The following is a 23,226-nucleotide window of genomic DNA, read 5'->3' as shown; positions in this document are numbered from 1 at the left end:
CTACTGAAGCCTGCGCACCTAGAGCCCGTGCTCTGTAACTAGAGAAGCCACCGCAGTGAGAACCTTGCACACCACAACGAAGAGCAGCCCCCGTTTGACGCAACTAGAGAAAGCCCGCGTGCAGCAACGAAGACCCAACACAGCCAAAAATAAATAAATTTATTAAAAAAATAAAATAAAATTACCTTTGTGATTTTACAGCAAATAAGTACTTGCATTTGTTTTCTTATTGGGGTTTATTGATAAATGGGACTATTACTACAATTATTGTTTTCAATTTCTTTTGAAAATCAGAGAAAAACTGTTTTGGTGATATGATTCAATTATCTTGAAATGTATCATTTGATTCAGTAAGTCTATATCTAGGAGCTATTCTAACAAAATAATTAGGGAGACACAAATTTATGCTCACGAATGCTCAGAACATCATTTATAGTATTGGAAAAATTTATGACCCAAACTAAATGTCGGGCAAAGAATAGGTGACTAGTTAAGTAAATTATGACTTCAATATGCTAAAATATTATGCAATCCTAAACATTGTTTTAAAATAATTTTTAATAACATGGGGGAGAGCTCATATTAAATGTCAAGTGAAAAAAGCACACAATATCCAATTTTGGAAAAAAAATCCATAAGAAAAAACTAATAAAAAATATATCAAAATATTAACAGTGGTTCTCCCTGGGCTGCAGAATTGTGGATTTAAAAAGCATTCTTTATCCATTTTTGGTGTTTTCCATATTTTCTATAATGAATAGTTATTACTTCTATAGAAAAATATAAACAGTTATCAAACATTTTAATGAAAGCCAATTAAACAACAGTGAGATGGCATTGTTTTCCTAGCAGATTGGCAAGATTTTTAAAGATTGATAGTATTCAATGTTTTCAAGAATATAAGGAAAATGGTACTGTTGTGCACTCTAAGTAGGACTGTTTGACCCTTTTAAAAGACAATTTGACAGTATCTTTTAAAATTTAAAACACACATACTCTTTGACCCAGCATCATTTCCACTTATAGGGCTCCACTGTAGCAATGCTTGAACAAATACACAGAGATATATGCATAGGGATATTAATTGGAGTATTGTGAAAAATTCGAGAAAAATCCTGAATGTACACGAATAGGTATATGACTAATACATTATGGTATATCCATACTATGGAATACTGTGTAACAGTGAAAAAAGGATGAGGTATAATTCTTTAGATATCTATCTACATACAAACATAATGACATGGAATAATGTTTGTGATATATTATTAAGTGCATAAGAGCAATTTGTAGAGCAATATGCATAATCTCATTTTGAAAAAATAAGTATATGTGCCTGTATATGTGCACAGCAAACTTTTAGAATGATATATACCAGATTGTTCACAGTTATGTCTGTGGAGAGGGATCAGAGATTCTTTTACTTCATATACTTCTATTTGAACAAAAGAAGTAAACACGCACTTTGTTTGTAATAAAAAATGTATATATATAATAAAGAGACAATCAGTGGAAAGCGGGGCTTGCTGCGTGAAAATTTGCTTTGTAAATAGCTTTTCAGAAATGTATTATTCCATGTACAGTGGTGTACAGCTACTAAGAGTTTGTCCACCTTCATATAGGACCTAATCTGCACCATGGCTCAATAAAGAGAGAGCATAGTCTCAGGCAGGAACTGATTCATAAACTGATCTAGACTGCCATACTTAAATTTTGCCCAGGGGCAATAAAATCAGATTTGTTGAACTCTTTCATAAATACCATTGAAACGAGCTTGCAGAAAGTTGAGGTTAGCCACCGATTCTGAAAGTTGCCTGTATGGATGGATTAGATACATATCATAGCTAAAAGTGACTTTCAAAATCTATGAATTCTCCTTCAAGGTATTTGCTTTAAATGTCTTTTTATAGGAAGGGTTTTCCCTGGGTCTAATATAGAAGTAGGATATTCCAAAATGAGACTTTGCTTCTCTCTTAGATGGGTTTATGTGATAATGAGATGGACATGTGAAACATTACTTATTCAGTCCTATGTACATTTCCTCTGGAATAATAATAGCATCCACCTCATGGGCTCATTGCGAGGGTAAAATGAAATAATACATGTAATGTGTTTGGGGCAGTGCCTGGCACATACTAGGTATTCAATAACTGGTGGCCATCATTATCCAATCACTTGCTAAAGATTTTCCATTTGAATAACAATAACTTGGCCTGTACCAGGTGCCATATATGGTCCAAATGAAGGAGACAGATTTCTTACAGTATTTTAGTTTGAAAAAAGATTGCTTTGAATGAGTGTTCGAAGGTTTAAGCAGAGTGAATACCTAGGTATAATGATGGGGCTTGTGGATTTCACAGAAGGCATTAGAAAGGGTACATTTAGAGGATTGAAAAGAATGGGGGTTGGCTTGGAGGTCAGAGAGTGATTTAGTGAATGAAAGTGAAGGTGGTGGTTGTAGACCACTTCAAAAGGAATTTAGCCCTTGGCTTTAAAGAAGTCACTCAATAAATAGGAGAATCTGGAGAAAGATTGGTGTGGTGTAATGGAAGGATACGAGTTTTGGTTCTAGTTTCCTTTTTTCTCACCTGTGAAATGAGGAGGTCAAAGTTAGTAATTAATAGGCACCATTTTCTACATGCTTGCCATAAGCCAGGCATCTTAGGAGCATGATTTCATTGAACCCTCCCTCAGAAAAGCCTTATGAATGAGGTACCATTATTATTATTATTTTTTAAATATTTATTTATTTATTTATTTATTTATTTATTTATTTATTTTTGGCTGTGTTGGGTCTTCGTTTCTGTGCGAGGGCTTTCTCTAGCTGCGGCGAGCAGGGGCCACTCTTCATTGCGGTGCGCAGGCCTCTCACTATCGCGGCCTCTCTTGTTGCAGAGCACAGGCTCCAGACGCGCTGGCTCAGTAGTTGTGGCTCACGGGCCTAGTTGCTCCGCGGCATGTGGGATCTTCCCAGACCAGGGCTCGAACCCGTGTCCCCTGCATTGGCAGGCGGATTCCCAACCACTGCGCCACCAGGGAAGCCCCATGAGGTACCATTATTATCCTCAACTTACATATGAGGAGGCTGAGGCTCAGAAGAGGTTATATAACTCGGTCTAGGGTGGTCCAAGTCCAAAGCCCAAATAGTTTTCCTCCTGCTACTCTGACTCTATGTGGCCTCCTGACTCTAGTAGTCAATGATTCTGAGTAAGGGACATTTAAAAATTTAAAAATTTGCCTTGTCTTTTAAGAATGGGTGATGAAATCAAATATTCTTGTATGTGAAAAGGAAAGGAAAATAGAGATTTAAGGTGAGTTATGATATTGATGACCTTTTCCCCTAACATTACTGGGCTAGAATTAACTACAGAAAATGGGCAAAATATACAAAAGGTAACTTTTTGCAGATTTGATGACTACCACCGCCCATGAATTTGCCTCTGGTCTTATGGATAATATGAATATTTTGTTCTTTTTTTTTTTTTTTTCTTTTTGGGAAGGTTGCTAAAGCAATTTGCAAGGATATTGTGGAGGATTTTATTTAGAGGGGATAGGAATTCGTTTTTCAAAAGAGAAAGAATGAGTTAATGAGAGACAGTAAATTCAAGTTTCATTAAAACCCTGCTGGGATTTTGATTTGGACTTTACAGATGAATTTGGGAAGAACTGAGTTTTTACTATACCGTGTTTTCCCATCCAGATGCGTTCAATGTCTTTCCATTTGTTTTGGCTTTTCAATTAATTTAAAAGCCAGTGAAATGTACTGGAATGACAAGAAATGGTTGTTTGAAAAGATAAAAAAGTCATTTCTCAAAAAATGACATTAAATCTAGCTGCAGTGGCTTTGGCCATTTTTGAAAGGAGTAGCCTAGGTTATTATTTATGTTCACAGTGAGAGCATCTTCTGCCTAGGTTTCTGATTTCACCAGTTGTTTCAGACATGCCATTGAAGACAATATTTGGCTTGGTTATTGGGTCTGAGAAAAAAAAAAGGTCTCATGAATGACAAAGCATAACATCATTTGTCTATGCAAATATTATTATAAAGTCCTGCTGCTTGTCGTGGGACCAAAAAGGAAATTATTATTTTACAAACATGTGAAGTATGTTTAACATGCAAAGGCTTGTTACACAGTCAATGAAGAACAGTTGTTTTCTGCCCTTCCATAAATAACTAATGCCAAGAGCGGCCTGGCTATCTGTTTCAGCTTCTTGTTACAGGAGAGTAAAATGGGCAAGGCCTATATATCAGTACCTGCTAACAGAGCTGTCTTGGTAAATTCTGTTTGCCTTCAGTTTAATTTCCATGCTTTCGGTGTCTTTTATGTTGTATTTTGAATCTGTCAATTGCACTGTACATTTTCCTAACTCTTCTCCATTTTCATGTTTATCTCTTCTGTTTCTAATTGGACTAGTAGTTCTGGGCAAAACTTATTACCTAGGAAGCCTGATGTAGTGGCAGGCACCCTGGTCTAGGAGTCTTGGGAACTGTGGTAGGAAATCCAGGCTCTGCTACTAGTTAGTTGTATGACTAGACAAGTCATTTAACCTGCATCTGTTTCTCTATTTGTAAACTAGGGATAATAATCCCCTGTCTTCCAAACTACTAAACAATGGTGCAAATGTTCTCTCTAAAATGTCAGACAGTTGGCTGGGGGAATGTTTTGTTCCTGGGTAGTTGTTCTGGAGGGTTTCTGATGACAAGAAATTAAGCAAGGTTTATTTTGATCCTGAAAAAGTGAAAAAAGAGCAGCTAGAAATAGTGTGGATACACTTGGTTTCCTTTTTGGAGATGTAGCTCTTTTATCCTCTTCACCCGGGATGTGGTTAACTGGAGAGGAAAAGGTGGGGTACAGTAGGTGATAAAGGTAGCCAGAACCGTCAGCATTAATGAATAGTGTAAGTGATAACGATCTTGAAAATTCAACTAGTTTCTTGTCTGATAAGTACCTCTATATCTATATTTACAGACATCCTTATACATAGGTATATATGTAGACATATTCATACATACAAACAAAAACCGATAGCTTCAGGCTCTTCCCTTTATACCTCGTAAAGTTGGAGGAACTTCAGTAACCTAGGACTGACTCAGTGTTCAGAGGAAGTTACCTAATTGAAAAGGTCTGGGCTCAGTGACCGCTAGTAAAGGAAATTGACAAGAGTACTCTTTCATTATGTGTTCTTTTTCATTTTGGTCTGATTTATGTGCTACACTGGGTCTGTTCTGTGTCTGTGTTTTAATTCCACCACTAGACACTAAGTTTGTTGAGGGCAGGGATGATCATTTCTTTGATTTCGTTTGTGTTAACCCTACTGTACATGACAGTGCTCTGTCACTATAGGTACCCAGTGAATTATATAGCTGAGAAATGATTAGTTATTTCTGGTATTACAACAAGATCTTGTAAATAAACATGACAATTAAACTTGTTGTTTGAAGTCCTGAACTTTCTAGGTCAATCTCGAAAAAGGAAGTTATGTGACTGCCATAGCAAAATTCATAGGCATATTATACATAAGTGGGTGGGCCTGTTGTAAATTGGATGAGTAATCCCACTTCAAAGAAGTAACATACAAAGGCTGTAGCTCTATGCTCTCCAACTGTGGGCCTCCAACCACGTACAGTGTCACCTGAGATGCTTATTAAAGATTCATATTTCTCAGCCCTTCTCAGATCCAGGTATCCATATTTTAACAATCACCCCCAGATGATTCAGATGCATACTAAAGTCTAAGAACAACTCTAGCCTGTAATCTGAGGTGGTCACACACACACACACACACAGACACACACACACACACGCACACAAACACACGTTGTTACCTCCAGTAATTCTATGGGAAAATACAAAACAGCAAGTGAAATGACATGTCCATTCCTAGCAAGAAGAGGAAGCTGGCCCTCCATCATGCATCAGACAACTGGAAGCATACTGGCATTTTCTTTCTTTTGGTGATATATTCTTGGCAGTTTGTCGTGGCTCATTTGCAATTATGGTCTGTCTCTTTTGAAACCCCGAGACAGTTCGCCAGCATTTTATTTTTAACAACAATTTCTTGAATCTCTTAGGAACAGTATTTGTAGGACTGGCTCAGAAGCAACAGTCGGGGCCAGTAAGATGTCATAGTGCTGCGGTGACATTTCCTTATCAGTTATGAGCTCTTTTGCCATTATACCATCGTGGAAATGCAAGGCATTAAGTGAAAACCCTGCATTCTTGTGATATTTCATAAGTGGGGATGGCTGGATGGGGTCTTAACGCAGTGAGAGGCGAGATAAAGGGAAGAGAGGCGTTAGCTGGGGCTTGGAGAAGCAGGATGTCTTAGGCAAAGAACGTTAAGATCTCTCTCTATAGGAAGAGCAGTGAAGTCCCAAGATGAATATCTTGACAGGGCAGCTGGAAGACGACCCGAGGGGAACTTTCATTCTGGGGTGGAGTCCTGGGAAGGGAGCGCAGGTGCGGGAGTGGGTCCATTCTGCATCTCGCTGAAATCAGGCGCCCGGACCTCCCGAAAACACGCTCAATCACCCGGCCCCGGGGACTGGAGCTGGACCCTGCGGTGAGCCCGCGGGGAGCCGTTAGCGGGCTCAGCTCCCCCGGAGCACACCGAACACCCCCCCGCCCCGCCGCTAGCGGCCCGCTCGGGCCCTCCTTTTCGGCTGACGTCGGGGTGAGCGGAGGCGGGAGCGTGGGTGGGCCGAGCGCGCCTTCGCCGGCGATTCGGCCGGCTGTGCCACACCACCGCGCGCCCCCGCTCCGCCCGCCCCTCCGGGCGCGTCTTTTCCGGGCCCGCGCCGCGCTGCGCCTCGCTCCGCCTTCTCCTCCGCCGGCCCTCCGTGTGTGCGCGCGCCGCTGCGGCTTTTTCTCCGGCCTCCGTGGCGCGCCCCTCCTCGCCCCAGCGCTAGCGGGCACGCGGCTCCTTTCCACCAGCCTCTCGCGTGTCGAGCTTTGGCCGGCTGCGGAGACGCCGCAGGCAGCGCCTCCGGTGAGTAACCCCGGCCGGCGTGGCTCCTGCCCCGGCAACCCCTGCCCTGTCGCTGTGCCGGGGCCCCCGCTCCGGCCAAGCTGTCGTCCCACACCTGAGCCCGGAGGAGGTTGAGGGGACGTTTCCATTACCGGAATCCGCTCGCTTTCTTCTGGAGCCCGGGCGTTCTACCCTCCCGCCTCCTCCGGGGCCAGGAAGATTCCCGAGGTCCCGGTATCATCTCCTTTGCTGAGGTCTGGGGTCCTCGAGACCCTGGCCTGCCTCTTCCTGCCGCTCACCGCCCTCCGAGAGCCAAAAGCATCTTCCCGATCGGGGTACTAGGCTTTGCCATGACCCTTTCCAAATGAGCACATCAGGGGCTCGCCAGACCTCCAAACGACCTTTAGGGCGCTCCTGGACCTCAACTCCATTTTGTCCCCTTCGAGTCTCTCTATATCTGAGAGCTAGGGGATCTCTCTGGCCCTAGAAGCATCCGCCCTTCGAATTTGTGGGATGCCCTAGCTTCCGATATCCTCTTAGCTTCCGTATCTTTCGGTAGGTTAGAAAAACGGCTGGTTTCTAGCAGAAACATGCTCTTATTTTTTCCTGTTCTACCTATCTACATCCCTGTTCTCCATGGGTGCTGTATATTTAGCATCAGCTGTATTCACTTCCTCTTCCTCTCATTCGATTGCCCTACAGAAAAGAACTGTCTGTGGTCGATGTCAATAGCACAGAGAAGAATCGAGGAGAATATGATTCACTGCCTAACCCCCATTAAGGGGTTACATATTTTAAATAAGACGTCATTTCTTCTCTTCACTCCAGCCATCTCCTCCTTCAAAGGCATTTTTTTTCCACCCTCTTGAAATGACTTTGCTCTAATCGTTCTTTTCACCTTAAAAAAAAAAATCATCCCTCTAAGAAACGGCGAGATGGAGAATAAGGGCGAAATGGCATTTAAATGAATCCCTTTGAAAAAGTAAGCAGTCTGCTTTATTGGTTAATGGTTTAATCAACGCCTCAGTTTCCTCATTTACAAAAATGAGGATGTTGAACGAAGGTTCCTTCTAGTGTTTTGATTCTAGGACCTCTAAACTCACGCTTAGTAACATGTTGCAGCATAACGGAGATTTAACCTGATGAAATCCTCATTTCCCGGTAGTTGCTTGCCACGTTACTTTTTCTTTTATATCGCCTCTAACAAATAGTTTTAACTGCTCTTGATACATAAGGCTGTAAGCAGAGATCCAATGACTGTTCTGTCAATGAGCATATCAGTCAAGATTTTAATAGTGTGAGGCCTCTTCCTTGGATTGTAATATAGCTCATCTTTTCGATTGAAAAGAAGTGTGAGACTTGTAAGACTCCTGTAATAATTAACACCCTCTCTGCCATTTAGGTGGAGGATGAAACATTAAACTGTTAGTCTGCTCGCACCACAGAATAAAGTACCTTATTGTTCTGATAGGAGAAGTAATTTGACACCTAAAAATCCACAGAAGGTGTAATGCAACAAGTAACATCTTGAATAAATTCAATTTTCCCCCTAAAACCCCCATTTTAAAAATAAGCGATTCAGATTACGATTTTTGTTTGAGTGTTTTGGGTAGGGGTGGGATGGGTGGAGAAAGGAGAGGCTTGCCCAATTCAGTGAGAAGAGAAATGAATTGGGACTCCGGAGAGGCTCAGGTGCCAGTTCCAGTGCTAGCTGATGGTATAACCTTGAATAAGTCGCTTTACCTCTCTTCATTTTTGCATCTGTCAGAGGGTCTTGATGTTGGCAGAATAATCCGTATAAGTCCCCCAATTTGAAAAAAAAAAAAAAAATATATATATATATATATATATATATATCACAATTTGCGTTAAGGCTGTGCCGTAAATCCTTAGTTAAAATAAGCTAAGGTAAATCCTTAGTTATTTAGAACGTTTTTCTGAAAGATCTGCTTACACTAGTTCCAATCTATATATGCATAATTCTTAATTCATCCTTATCAAATGAATGACTATATGTGGAAGTCTATAAATTGGGAAGCATTTTACAAAAGTCAGCTATTGCTAACTTAGGCTTGCAAGTGAAGGGTGTGCATACCACACTTTTTTTTTTTTAAACATTCAGGGCTTTTAAGAAATTTGTACGGGAATGTATACATACTGCCTTGTAACTGTAATTGGCTAGGCGCTTGAAAAGACTATGCAGGCATCTCAGTCATTCATTCATTTGTTCGTTCATTCAGCTTATCTTGTTCCTCCATCTGTCACGTATTTTGTGCCAGGCCACTAGGATATGATGGTTAAGAAGACAATCCTTACCCTGCAAGGTTTAGTTTTATAGTCCAGGATGGAGGTGATGATGGTGGGAGTTTTGGAGAGACAGTTTTTATGTCAGTTTATTTTTATTAACAACAGTCAAATCAGGAACAGAAGCAAAATCCTGGGGAAGTTAAGGCTCCCCAGGGGAGGAGGAGATGATTGTATTAATTGTAGCCTGTAGACTCTCTTCTTGGCATTCCTTTTTTTTTTTTTTTTCTTTCCTTGACTTTCAGTTATTGAGACTTTAGCAAAAATGAAAGCTTTATTTTTTCCACTCCTGCTATTGGCTGGTCTTATATATTCTTTTTCTTCCTTTCTCTTTTAACTGTTTAAGATAGTTGTAGCTTCTCATACAATCATAAAAATAATCCCCTTTAATTTTCCCCAGTGGTAACATCTGGCATAACTGTAGCATAATGTCACAAGGAAATTGAGACAGATACAGGCCCTCCACCTGATTCAGAGATCTCCAGTTTTACATCCACTCACTTGCGTGTGTGTATTTAGTTCTATGCAGTGTTACCATATGTGTAAATTTGTGTGACTACCACCACAGTCAAGATACAGAACAATTCCATCACCCCAAAGGTCTCTATGTTGCCCTTTTATAGCCACAGCCATCTCCCTCCCTCCCTGATCCCTGACAACGACTGATCTGTTTTCCTTGCCTATAATTTTGTCATTTCAAGAATGGTATACAAATGAAATCATGTGATATGTAATCTTTTGAGATCGACTTTTTTTCACTCAGTGTAATTCCCTGGAGATTCATGCAGGGACTGTGTCTTGTATCAATAGTTCCTTTTCATTCCTGAGTTGTATTCCATGCTGTGGATGTATTATAGTTTAATCGTTCACCCATTGAAGGACATCTGGCTATTTCCCGTATTTTGTAACCTATTATGAATAAAGCTCCTATGAACAATTGTGTACTGGTTTTTGTATGAACATAAATTTCCATTTCTCTAGGATAGTTGCCCAAGAGTGCAATTGCTGTTCGTATGGTAGTTGCACGTTTAGTTTTATAAGGAACTGCCGAACTGCTTTCCAGAGTGACTGTGCCATCTTACATACCCCCGCCCGTGCCCCAGCAATGCGTGAATGGTGCTCCTCCTTGCTAACACTTGGATTTTTTTTTTTTTTTTTTACTGTTGAGTTCTGAGAGTTCTTTATATATTCTTAATACTAGTGCTTTGTTGGCTAGATGGTTTGCAGATATCTTCTCCCATCCTGCAGCTTGCCTTTTCGTCGTCTTCACAGGGAGGTTTCGCAGAACAAAAATCTTCAATTTTGATGAGGTCCAGTTTATCAATTTTTCCTTTTATGGATCATGCCTTTGGTGTCAAGGGGTCTTATGTACCTTTGTTATTTAATTTTATTCCTTGTTGTTCTGTATAACATCCAGTACTTCTGTAAGCAGTGTGAATATTTTTTTCTTTGAGCAATCCTGGAGCTCAGATGTATTCTTCGAACTAGTGGTCCTGATGGCTTACAGTGTGTGTACATACTCATATACATGCTCTCACTATATTAAAATGGCTGCCATCCTTTTGTGCCTTAAAATATAATTTCTGCCTTACCAGGCAGTCAAATGAAACATTAAAATTAATATTTTAAAATTAAGTAGACACGTCATATGCCAAGGAGATTTTTGGTTTCACTTTCTAATTTTAAAATATTTTGGCAAAACTGTATAGTTCATAATCAACATTTGTGGTAAGTAGTCCAAAGAAAAAAAGTCGTGTTTTCATTTAAATGTACTTTGAAAGTGTGCTTCTGCATTTTAAGTAGTGAAGTTGCGAATATGATGATAGATTTAGTAGGCTTTTGCTACTCAGAATAGTGAATAGACTGACTGTTGAATTTGTCTGTCTAGACTGCATGTTTTTCTTTTATAGTAGCTACTTAATGTTCATTTTAATTATCTTTTAAAATAAGCATTAGTTTTAAGGTGACTTACAGTGTTATATTTTGAAAAACATATGTGCTCATATTATGAGAACTTACAGGAAGAGCTTAGTGATCGATTTTTAGAGTATTCATTTCTGTAAGGTGGTACTGAAATTATTACTTGTCCCTTCAGCGTCACCATATTTGCTCAAATAAGTGTATAGCCAGGGTAGTGGATTTGAAAAAGATCAATCATTGGTATAAGACAAGGGCTGGTAAAATACTGCTGGTGGCCAAATCCTGCCCACCACCTGTTTTTATGAATAAACTTCTGTTGGCACACAGGCACATCCACTCATTTATATATTGTCTGGCTGCATTCAAAATACAATGTCAGAGTTGAAACAGAGAACTTATGGCCCTAAAAGCCAATTTACTCTCTGGTAAATTTTACCCAAAAAGTTTGCCCAGAGATAAAGCAACCTTAAAAATTATTGAGTCTCTATGTTATAAAGGAAATTTGACAAACTTTACCTTGACTTTTAGTATCTTTTAGGTATATTTCCATGGGAAATTGTGGTTCAGAACAGTGTATTCATTTTCTTTAACTAAGTCTGAAGGCACTGTGGTCTAGGAGCAGCATTAAGGAATGGATAGAGAGTTGGGAAGGTTGATTTTGTTGTTGTCGTCGTCAAGTGTCGGGTATTTCAGTGTGAATGTCAATTTACAAGTATGGCAAATAGTGAGATTCAGAAGCAGGCCTATCCAGTTGCGATGTCCTTTGGAGAGCCTGCTGTGAGCCAGAGTGGTAATGACGGAGCCAGGTATGGCAGTACTGTTGCTCCTGCTCCCCAAACTTCTGTGATCTTTAAATACATAGTAGTTCGAGCCTATCAAGCTGACCTTAAGACTGTTGGTTTATTATTTTGTTTGCACAGCTTCCTTTCGTAAGTTAGAAGTTCATACTTTAGTTCTTTTAAATGTCCTACCTACAAGTAATGTTGAAAATGGAAATTGAGTTAGCACCGTGGGCTGTATATTTGGAAAGAAATGGATCTCAGCCTCACATCATACACAAAGATACATTAAGGATGTATTTTAAACATCTAAGTATATATTTTTAAAATTTCTGGAAAGCACAAGACACCATAACAAAGTTAAAAAGGCATATGACAGACTGGGGGAAAATAACTTCTACATATGCAGTGGAAGCTTTTGTTGACTTCTACTTAACTGACTCACCATATTAAATGATACTCATTTCTTTTGTAAAATACACTGTGCACTGAACACTTGCTATTAGTCGGTTGGTCTCAGGTAAGCCAGGCTTGTGGACCCACCAGTACAACAGATGCTTTTATTACTGAACCTATATATGCTCGTTGTTCTTGTTTTTGTAAATATGTAATTTATTTTCATGTTTTATAATGTGATACAGTCTGAGTAGTGGGGAATTGAAGTTCTTACTGAAAAGTTACATATGAAATGATATGATGTCTGGTATTTGCTTCAGATTATATGGGGGTTGAGGTACGGGGTGCATAGAGATGTGAAAGAAATAAAATTCAGCACGTATAGATAATTGTTGAAGCTGGGGGATAGGTTTATTATAACAAAACATATGGTATGCTTTGGAAAGAGTTGATGAAAGCAAGTTATTACTGTATAATTAGGTGTGGGTAAGACAACGATAAAAGATTTGTATAAAATAAATATAAAAATCTGAAGGGTTCTCTACTCATAGTTCCTTGCAAGTGTCTTTTAAGTTCTTTGAAGTTCTACATTATCTAAGAATTCAAATGAAATTTCCTTACAGTCTGTGGGCCTGGAGTTAAAGAAAGGTCTTGGCTTCTTGGCCCTTTATCGAAAGTTTGATGAACGAGTGTACATTTACCACTGATAAAATGAAGATAAAATGAAATGTTTGTCATGTGCATATTTTCTTATGACAGTTCACCTTAGTTGACCTTTTCAGTTAGCTAATCAAGTGTTCCAAATAACATTAGATAAAAAGGTTTCTACTGTGTAATATCTATGATATGTAAAGAGCTCCTACAGATCAATAAGAAAAAGGCACCTGTTAGAAAAAGTGGCACAGGGTTATGAATTGGCCTTTCACATAAGAAGAGATTGAAATGATGATTAAAAAAGAAAAGATACTCAAATTCATTCTAGTAATTAGGGAAATGAAAACCTTTTTTTTTTTTTTTTACCAAATACATTGGCAAAAACTATAATATCCACTTTTTGAAAGAAATGGGCACTCTCATACACTGTTAATGAGAGTGCAAATTGTGTAGCTTTTTGATAGAGAGTACCAAAATCCTCTCATTTTTAAAATATGCATGTATTTTGACCCAGCAATTCTGTAGGAAGCTATTCTAAGGAAATATCTGCACATTTGTATAAAGATGCATACAAGATTTCAATGCACTGAAACTGGTCATAACAGTGAAAACTTGGCAGCAACCTAAATGTCCATCAGAAGGGGAATGATTTAAATAATGACATGCTGTTCTATGGAATAACATGGGGCTATTAAAGGAAAGAAACCCTTCAGACCTATATAAACTGACATAGGAGTTCCAAAATATGTTGTTAAAGGTGGGGGAGGGCAGAGGAGGGAGTTATAGAACAGTCCATATACCATGATTCCACTTATCTAAAAGAACAAAACCTTACCATGCGTATGGTTAATACAAAAAAGTGTGATTGATATGCACCACAAATGGTTATCTCTAGGGCAAAAGGGAGTGGTGTTAGAGGAAGGCAGTATAGAGATACTTATACATTTTACCCTATACAATTCTACAATGCATTTTAATTTATGATCACTATTTTGATAGTAATTATACAGATTCCTCATATGCAACATTACACACTGGAGGATAATTACAATGCGCTTCTGAAATGGAGTGAGTGCCTTGTATTTGGAGAGCACTCAGGTAGTTTTTAAAAATAATTTTCTCCCTTTGTTAAAGTACTATTTGTATTATCTAAATTTTCTGCACTGAAAATATGAGTATAAAGAAGAATAAGAGCACCATAATCCCATACCCAGGGAGATCTATTGTCAACTTTTGGGGACACGTTTGTGTACACACATGTATGGATGCTTGCATGCACACGTGTGCACACATGCATGTGTGCAAACATATGTGTCTTCTTTCTACAAAAATGGGTTCTTACTGTGCATACCGATTTGTAATTTGCTTCCTTTAACTTGACTGTATACTGTGAGCATCTTTCACGTTCGGTAACTCTGAATAAGTGAAAAAGACATCTTAGTGGGAAAAAGAACAACACTGTGCCATGTAAATGTAGTGTTCTACTTAAAATAACTGGTTTCTAGGACAAACTATAATCTTAAAGTCATGGCCACCAAAAGTAAATAACCAAGGAATTAAAAAATCCTCAATGTTAAACCAGTTCAGTTCTGTTTGGAATTTATGCACATGTTGTTTAAATTGTAGTTACTAGTAATGATGTATAAGTGCAATGTATTAAAATGTCATTAGGAATCTTTTGGGTGGAGTTTGGTTTTAATGAAGATTTTAAAACTGAGCTTGAACAGTTATTTTGGTTCAAAGAAAAACCAACCGCTCTAATTTTTGGTAAATGTGTGGGCTTAGTTGTGTTCTTTCACAACTTATAAAAGTAAAGAAAATCTAGGTCTCTGTGGCAACATGAATTTTTGTCTATGGTAACTCAGTCTATAGTATATAAAATTGAACATTAGGAGAACTGTGTTTGATTTGGGCAAGTATGTACGTATTCTGCTCACATGTCCTCTAGAAGCATTTATTAAGCACATCCGCCGTAGGCTCATTATAACCTTTTCTGGGTTTATGCTGTGGGACTTAGAGGTGAAAAGACCTTAGTTTATGATGAATTCAATACAGTATTTAATAAAAGAAGATTCTACCTTGTAGACAATGGTGTTAATGTGATGGCCCAGCATAGCTACTCATATTTTTGTTATGACGATTGACATAGCATCGCCGCTCTCCAAGGCTGTGCATCTTGTGCATTTTGGCCTTTCTGGAATTGATTTCACAGCAAGAGGATTTTTCTTTCATAGGCGCTGTGAAGTTAGCAGATTTTATGTGGGAGTCAGAATAGAGGTTTCCCATTTCTCGCTTGATTAATGACAGGGACATGTGAGATGAGGCTTTTAACAGAGGTATTGGAAATATTTATGGTGGCTTCTAGTGGTTGTTAAGAAGTTAAGGCAGTGGAAGGCATGGTGAAATACCTGTTTTCTCTTAGGTATCCTGTTTATTACCTTCAATATGTGCCTAAAGCATTTTAATACTACAAAAAAAAGTAATGATAGGGTTTTGAAGGACCACTCCCCTGGGGGTACCCGAGTGATGAGTCATCAGGGAAAGCCTGCAGAAATGGGCAGAGCTGCTCCCGCTGAGATGGTGATCATTCGTTATTCTCAGAATACGTTAGTCATTTCTGCTTCTCAAATGAACTGAAAGCTGAACATTTCCCGCAGACAGGAAACAGGAACTTGGTTGAATGAGCTTAAAGTTCAGTTATGGCTTTGGAAACAGAAGAGAAGACAGAACTAGCACTAGTATCTCATGGAATGCATCCAAGTAAAAGATGCTATGTTCCCCATGACCACTGAAGATACTAAGTTTGAGACATAGCTTAAAAGACTAATTGAAGAATCATCACTTGACTGAGGGGTAGAACTGGGCAGAACTAGCCATAAACAACTGTCAGATGAATGTGTTTCAGACAAATAGAGCAGAAAAGAGAAAAGCAGCCTAGGATAATGGTATTCTTGTACTTGGAACCACAGAGACCTTCAGGATTTGGTGCAAAGTTAGTTTAGGATGGTTTAAAGCCTTTGGTGAAATATTTGGGATTCCGTTTGTGCCCAGGCACTTCCTTACAGGAGTAGGTTAGAATTTCTGTGAAGCAGGTGGTTTCCATACTCTGGAAACTAGAAGAGTCATGGTTCAGGCTCACTGTTTGGTGGATTATAGCAACCTGCAGATGGAAAGCTGTGTAGTGTTTATTTCCCCCAATAGAAAGGAATGTCAGTATTAGCATATTCATTCAAATATAGTTATACATTATACATTTTTAAGCAGAATGAACTCGTAAGGACATTATATAACACAGATTTTCCACCAGAAATTTTTGGATTCCTTTGCTTAGATTTTGTTTTTAGTGTCAAGTATAAAGGCCCGGGTTTTTATGTGGAAGCAGGTTTTTAATTTATGCACATATTTACATTAATTTTAATATTCTCTTGATCACCAAGAGATTGTTGAATATTAAACTGTTAGTAAGGGAGTAGCTTTCTTTAGGAAGTATCCCCCAAAGAATTTACTTCTTTGCAAGTAATTTTAGAAAAGACACCTGCAAAATGGAAACTTCCCTGGTGAATCTCCCACCTCCTTTTTAAATCCATGTTTTGAAATGGAGTTCCCCAACCTCACTTTTTTTTTTTTTAAATTATTATTTATTTATTTATTTTTGGCTGCATTGGGTCTTTGTTGCTGCGCGCGGGCTTTCTCTAGTTTCGGCGAGCAGGGGCTACTCTTCATTGCGGCGCACGGGCTTCTCATTGCGGTGGCTTCTCTTGCTGAGGAGCACGGGCTCTAGGCACGTGGGTTTCAGTAGTTGCGGCGCAGGGGCTTAGTTGCTCCACGGCATGTGGGACCTTCCTGCACCAGGGCTCGAACCCATTTCCCCTGCATTGGCAGGCGGACTCCCAACCACTGTGCCACCAGGGAAGCCCCCCAACCTCACTTTTACGCCTTTCTTTTAGGACTGAGTAGAATTGAATGAGGGGTGATCAACCCCAGAAGTACAAAGTGTTCATTAGGGTTAAAAAGATACTTGTACTTGCCCTGCCGGCTGACTTGAATCCTAGCTCAGTAGGGTCATTCTGGAGTCACTGTAAGCCTAAGGGCTCTGCAAAGGTAGAAGAATATTCTACTTGGCTCTTGGGGGAAGAATATTCCAGTGCTCAGATAGCTTCCCAATCTCTGTCTTGTCTCAGTGGTACCCTGCATTTGAGCCGTTGTTATCTGGTTATATGAAATGTTTGTGTGGCGTGATTGGCCTATGATTGCAGTGATATAGTACATGTGGTGCAATGGGAGGGTCGTTCCTAACTTAACTTTCAGACAGCTGATCTTTTTCTCAAAAAGCCCCTAACCCTAAAGATTGTAGGGTTTTTTTTTAACCTCTTAGGGAGAAAGTGCTTCCATACAATCTAGCTTCTAACTGTCCTCAACTGAGGAAGACTGTTGACCACCTCCCTCCCTGCCTTTGATTGAAGGGTCATGTTGCTTAGGGCACTGCCCACAGGAAATAGGAGGTCAGTGCTATACTAGGGCATGATCAAAGGAGTGAGAGTTGGCCATGAACATATGGTCTCTAGCCAGAGCGTACCTTGAGTTTTGAAAACTAGGAATCTCAACTCCAGTTTGTTCTTTAGAGACATATTTTAAAAACCAGCTGTAGCCTATTGGGTTCCTAAGCTAAGAGTGTGTTGAGAAGCCTTGCAGTGTTTAATCTACTATCACAGTCTCCGGTGGAAATCTGCAAAAGTGAGTCAAAACTCTGTTTTTCCAAAGACAGGATTGTTGTTATGAAACACATATATGTTACTTTAATGACTTCGATGAGATGCAAGCAACTCATTTTGAAGCAGCTAATTTTGGCTGAAAGAATTGCTTTTCAACCAAGAGTTGATTTCTTTAATTTTGCATCATTCCTAGCTAATGTGACACTAAGGTCATTGTATTTGTCTGGTCTCTTCTAGATGTCATAACATTTTGTCATGAGATCATGAGAAAATGTTTCTTCTGCTTTGAGAGGAGTGATTAGGAGTCTGTTTAGGATGGAAAATCAATTCTTAGATTTGTTGCCTCTGCTGCTGACCTCTGCCTCTTGTGTGAAAGAAAATCAATGATGTTTCAAAGTCATACAGTTACATATTTGGGTTGCATAAAATTGTCCTGTGGAATGAGCTAAACTTTTAGAATTTGAGTTTGGTACTTGGCCAGATCTGGGGCCATGTCCTGCGATTGCTAGACCTTGTTTTAAAAAAAAAAAATTTTTTTTCTTGCTTTTACCGGCAATACCCCATTGCTGATGAAAGATCAGGATGTTGCCTGGACTTGGCACCGGGCGCCGAACCTCAATGCCTTTCTCTTCTACTTTCAGGTATAGCAACCCTGGAAACCATAAGCTCGAGGTGCTGGAAGCATTCTGATTAATCCCTTTTCTTATTCTTTAAAAATCTGGCCTGTTGCTGTCACACAACCATCAGGCCTCAAGATGTATGCTTAACAGAGAATGTTTGTTTTCAGAACGTCCTCTGTGTTGACCTTAGTTTTGCTTTTGAAGAAGAGTAAGCAGCAGGTTGCCCCGTATAGTACATGAGGAAGCGAACCGCCTTTACCTTTTACTGCTGCTCACATTGTTTGCAGATGCTTCCAGGAGGATTGAATTATAACCTAATTTAAAGATGATGTATTTTCGCTTAACTATTCACAGAAATAACTGCAAAGGGATGTTTTAAAGGCAAATTACCCATCGTAGATACAGCGGAAGTTAAATGCTTTAGGGATAAATGGGTGATATCTGCTGGTCGGAAATATCAACACTGTTGGAAGTTATAGCAAGTTTCTTGGCTGACCTTTTTATGGGGACACATAACTCCCCTTCCTTAAACAGTGTCTCATTGAGATGGGAAAAAGACTTCTGCTCTGCTGGGGAGTTTTTAGTACACTGGCGCTTCTCTTTAAATCTGTTTTTGAAATTCTTGTTTTGGATCTCATCTTCTGCAAAAGTGCCTTATATTGACACACTGTCAATACTCAAGTAAGGAAACCTACAAGTAAGGAAACCTACAAGTAAGGAAACCTACGAGTAAGGAAACCTCCCTTGGGTGTGTTCTGCAGCGGAACTAACCTATTCCAAACTTTACACTTGCTGGAGGATTAGAACCAGAAGGTTATAACCTGTTTGTAACAGGTGGATAGTAGTCTGCAGATGAAATTGATCCAGACCTTTTAGTTTTCTGTTTGTGTTTTTAGCTCTGCATTGTCCTTTCCTTTATTCCTTTTCAGAACCTCATTTTCAGGCTTTGCATAATTTTCCTTGCCCCAATATTTAAAGGAAATTTTAAAAAATCCATTTTGAGCAAGCCAGCTGGTACCTAAGCATTAACAGGTATAACTGGATAATCCCAGAGGGTAGCTATTATTATTAACTTTTTAAAAAAGTCTGGTTGGGCTATTATTATAGGGTTGAGGGTTGGCTCATGGGTATGCCTCCTTTCCTATTCTACGTATATGTCTGCTCTCTATGTTAGTCTCATGTCCTCTTAAAATATTGTCTGTTGAACAGTAAGCTCCAGAAGGAGTGGGCTTGGTAAATGCTCATTGAATTTTTCTTGAATGAATGCATGTGCATGTACCTGTAGCTGCCCAGGATTTGGGAAACTAAATTTTTAAAAATATTACAGATGAAAAGGGTGGTTACTGGCTATACTTATTTTTAATTATTTCCCTCAGATGTCCTTATGGTGGTTAGTCTTCAGCAGTGATGATTACAAAACCAAAGAAAATAGAGACTCAACCGTTTGTTTCCTGCTTCAGTGAGCCTATGCCCAATAGGATAACATCACTTTCATATTATGAAAGCCACTGCATATGTCATTAAGTCTTTACAGCTTTCGGTTGTCATGCTAGAAGGCATAGCTTCTTCCAAGACTTCTTTCTACCAAAGAAGTTTTATTCCACCATATTCTTGTTTAAATGTAGGAATCTCTTAACCAAATGGATTTTTTCTTCTGGATTTAAAAAATGTGATCTTAATACATGGCTTATTTTTTAAAATAAATGTTTCATTTTGGAATAATTTTAGATTTACAGTGAATTTGTAAAGATAGTTCAGAGGTCCTGGATATTTTTCCCCAGCTCCCCCTAATGTTAACATTTTACATAACAGACACTGGTGCAATACTCTAAACTATAGAATTTATTTGGATTTCCCTAGTTTTACTACCAAAGTGTTTAATTTTTTTCCTGTTCCAGGATCCAAAATTGTTATACATGTTTATTTTAGAAAACATGTATGGATAAAAAAAACAAAGTACGAGTCGTCCCCCTACGCAGAGACAACTATTGAGATTTTTTAGTATATATCCTTCCATATCCCCCAAACCTTTTTGGATTCCCCTAAAAAACAAAATGTGTTTTATATACCGTTTTGTAATTTGCTTTTTTACACTTAATATAGCATTTAATTTTTTTTGTGAACATCTTCCCATGTCTGCTATTTTTAATATAGTTTAATCTATTCCCTATCCTTATTTATTTATTTATTTATTTGGCCATGCCAGTGGCTTGAGGGATCTTAGTTCCCTGACCAGGGATTGAACCCAGGCCCCCGGCAGTGAAAGTGCCAAGTCCTACCCACTGGACTGCCGGGGAATTCCCTGTCCTTAGTTATTTTGTTTCCATTTCTTCGTTCACTTAATTCTTCATGATTTAAGGCCAAACTATGCGTGTGTTCTCAATGTTTTCCCCCCCAACAAACCTGAGAAATAGGACACTCTTATCAGTAACAATGGCTCATTAACCCAGTGATTCTAAATATGTGTGCATTAGGTTGAACCATTTGAAATTGCTATATTTTTGTATGTAACAGCTTTTCAACTCTTGGCAATTTTATATGGTTCAACCTAATAGTTTAAAAAAGCTTTCTAGGTCATTCTGATCCCTTTCCTCCGTTCTCACTCCACGGAGAACCCCTGGCCTCTCACTCTACTGAGAATCTCTGCATTTAGAATGGTGAGCTGACTCTGAAACATTTCAACAGGCAAAAATGTTGACAAATCACCTTCCAGGTGTCTCTGATAAACACAACATCCTTAAGACTTATGCCTATGTTGATGACATATGCAGAGAACTTGAACTCCGGTGAATTGCATCTGTCCATCAGCGTGTTGAAAATAGACTTCTGATCATCCAGCCGAAGCTCTGGAAAATACAGGCTGACTGACGGCTCTGCTTCCTGGTTCTGTATCTGTATTGGCTAGCCAGGGGCACTGGCGCCACCCAGTGGTACCTTGTAGACGAGCAGCTGATGTTGCTCTCACCTCTACTTTCACTTTTTTCTTTCTTTCCTGTTCTCCCATGTTTATGGTCTCATCTTCCTTTTCTTTTCTCCATCTGTGCCAGTTGCAGTAACGGGTTTCATTTAGCCCAGCTGATAAGAATCAGAGCGCTACACTAGCCATATAATTTTGCTGTGATATCCTTATTTAAGTAAAGGCCTTGGAATATGAGACATGAAATCATACGTGTAAACATACTGAGCAGACTTATTTGCTCTGCTTATGAAGTCATGATTCCTACCCAGAATGGGAGTAAAATCTGTACTCTGCCAGAATGTGGCCCCTCTTGTGTTTAATTTCAAGCTTGTCAGTGTATGAGAGGAAGCACGCCTATGTATCTCAGATGTGAGGAGGCATACACACATAGAGTGAAAGATTTAACTGGGAAATCATTCTTTGGTTTCCTTCCTCTTTAGCATGACTTGTTATTTCAGTCAAGAACTATTTAGTAAGCACCTACTGTGTACCTGGACTGTGCTAGGTTCTGGGGATTATAGCAGCGATGGGGACAGAGATGACTTCTGTCTTTAAAGAGCTTACAGCCCAGCCAGGGAACAGAAACTTGAACGCTTTTAGGTGCTGTGCTGGGAGAGGAAACAGCAGAGGCACCTGACGTAAAGCGGGGAGGTCAAGGAAGGCTTTTTAGAAGCGTCATTCAAACTGAGACCTAAAGGAAGCCAGGAAAAGGGAGAAGAGAATGTTCTTGGCAGAGAGAAAAGGATGTGCTAGACGCAGAGGTGAGACATTAAGCTTCGTGCTTTTGAGAACCTAAAAGAAGTTTGTGATGGCTCGAGCTGTGAGATCAACTCATTTATAAGTTTCACACCAGTCCCGGCAGGTAGGAGTAGTGTTCCCTCCATTTTAGAGTTGTAGCAAATGAGGCACAGAGGGCACAGAACTTGCCCGAGGTCACCCCATTCTAGTAAGTGGTAGCGCCAGGAACTGGACCCAGGCCGTCTGGCTCCAGCACGTTGGCTCACAACTACCTCAGCAGGACGCTGCGTTATAGATACTGGCGCTTCATTGTCCTGCCCCCCCCTCCCCGGCTCCTCCCCCCCCTTTACCCTTTGATGAAGCATAGCGCCTTATCCTGTTCATCTGTGGTCTTTTTAAGGGCCAAGTTAAATAAAATCTTTCTTAGTAAAACTGAACGTTAAGCTGTACTGGGTACAGCCTCTTCCAAGAACTAGAGCTTATAAATAATGTGAAAAATTCCTTAAGCTTACAGCATCTGGGTTAGCCCGGAAAGTCTCGGGTTTGCTTTAGTCTTTTATCATTGATTGGGAATCAGATACCTCATTTGATATGCAACTCTACGGTTGTAGAGTTGTAATTGGTCATATTTTTAAACAATGAGTGTAAGGTATGTATTCCCCGCAAGGCTAGAATTTTTGTTTGCTTGCTAAAGTTGATTTGGCAATATCCTTTTCTCTGATTTAGGTTAAGTTAGTGAAAGGGTAAACACAACTTCTTAAATAGGACTATAGTCTTTAAAAGTCACATGAATTAAAAGCCTATTCGTGGAGATATTTTCTTACAACAGATCTGATTTGTCCTTTATGTACTTAATATACAAGTGTGTGCTTTGTAAGATGAGGAACTGACTTCGGTTTGAAATTATTAATTCAAATTTAATTCTAGATTTTAGAAGTTGGGTTATAAATAGTTGTATGTAAACTATTTAAGATTCTAATTTGTTATCGTTGAAACACTTGGAATAAAAAGGTGTGTGTGTGTGTTTGTGTGTGTGTGTGTGTGTGTGTGTGTGTTAAATGGCACAAAGCTGGTTGTTTCATTTATTTTCCCATTTATATGTGACTGTGGATTCAGTCAGGACTTAGTACTTGGAAGTGTCTTTCCAGTAGTGAAGGTAGGCTTCTGCTGATGTA

General features: G+C 39.4%; 1 protein-coding gene across 4 annotated transcripts in view; it reads left to right on the top strand.

Moving 5' to 3' along the window:
- Positions 1–6,764: 6,764 nt before the first annotated feature.
- Positions 6,765–23,226, top strand: part of ACSL4 (acyl-CoA synthetase long chain family member 4) — an 81,413-nt gene continuing 64,951 nt past the window's right edge. For 3 of the 4 annotated variants that reach the window (XM_059910702.1, XM_059910701.1, XM_059910703.1), the window contains exon 1: positions 6,766–6,990. The gene's annotated coding sequence lies outside the window, so the exon portion shown is untranslated. Of the gene's footprint in view, positions 6,991–23,226 lie in introns of all 4 variants that reach the window. The other variant, XM_059910700.1, reaches the window with a different exon arrangement.

This window comes from Balaenoptera ricei, chromosome X, assembly GCF_028023285.1.
Source record: "Balaenoptera ricei isolate mBalRic1 chromosome X, mBalRic1.hap2, whole genome shotgun sequence".
Lineage (NCBI taxonomy): Eukaryota > Metazoa > Chordata > Mammalia > Artiodactyla > Balaenopteridae > Balaenoptera > Balaenoptera ricei.
The sequence above is the reverse complement of the archived record's forward strand: the minus strand, read 5'-3'. Positions and strand labels throughout refer to the sequence as shown.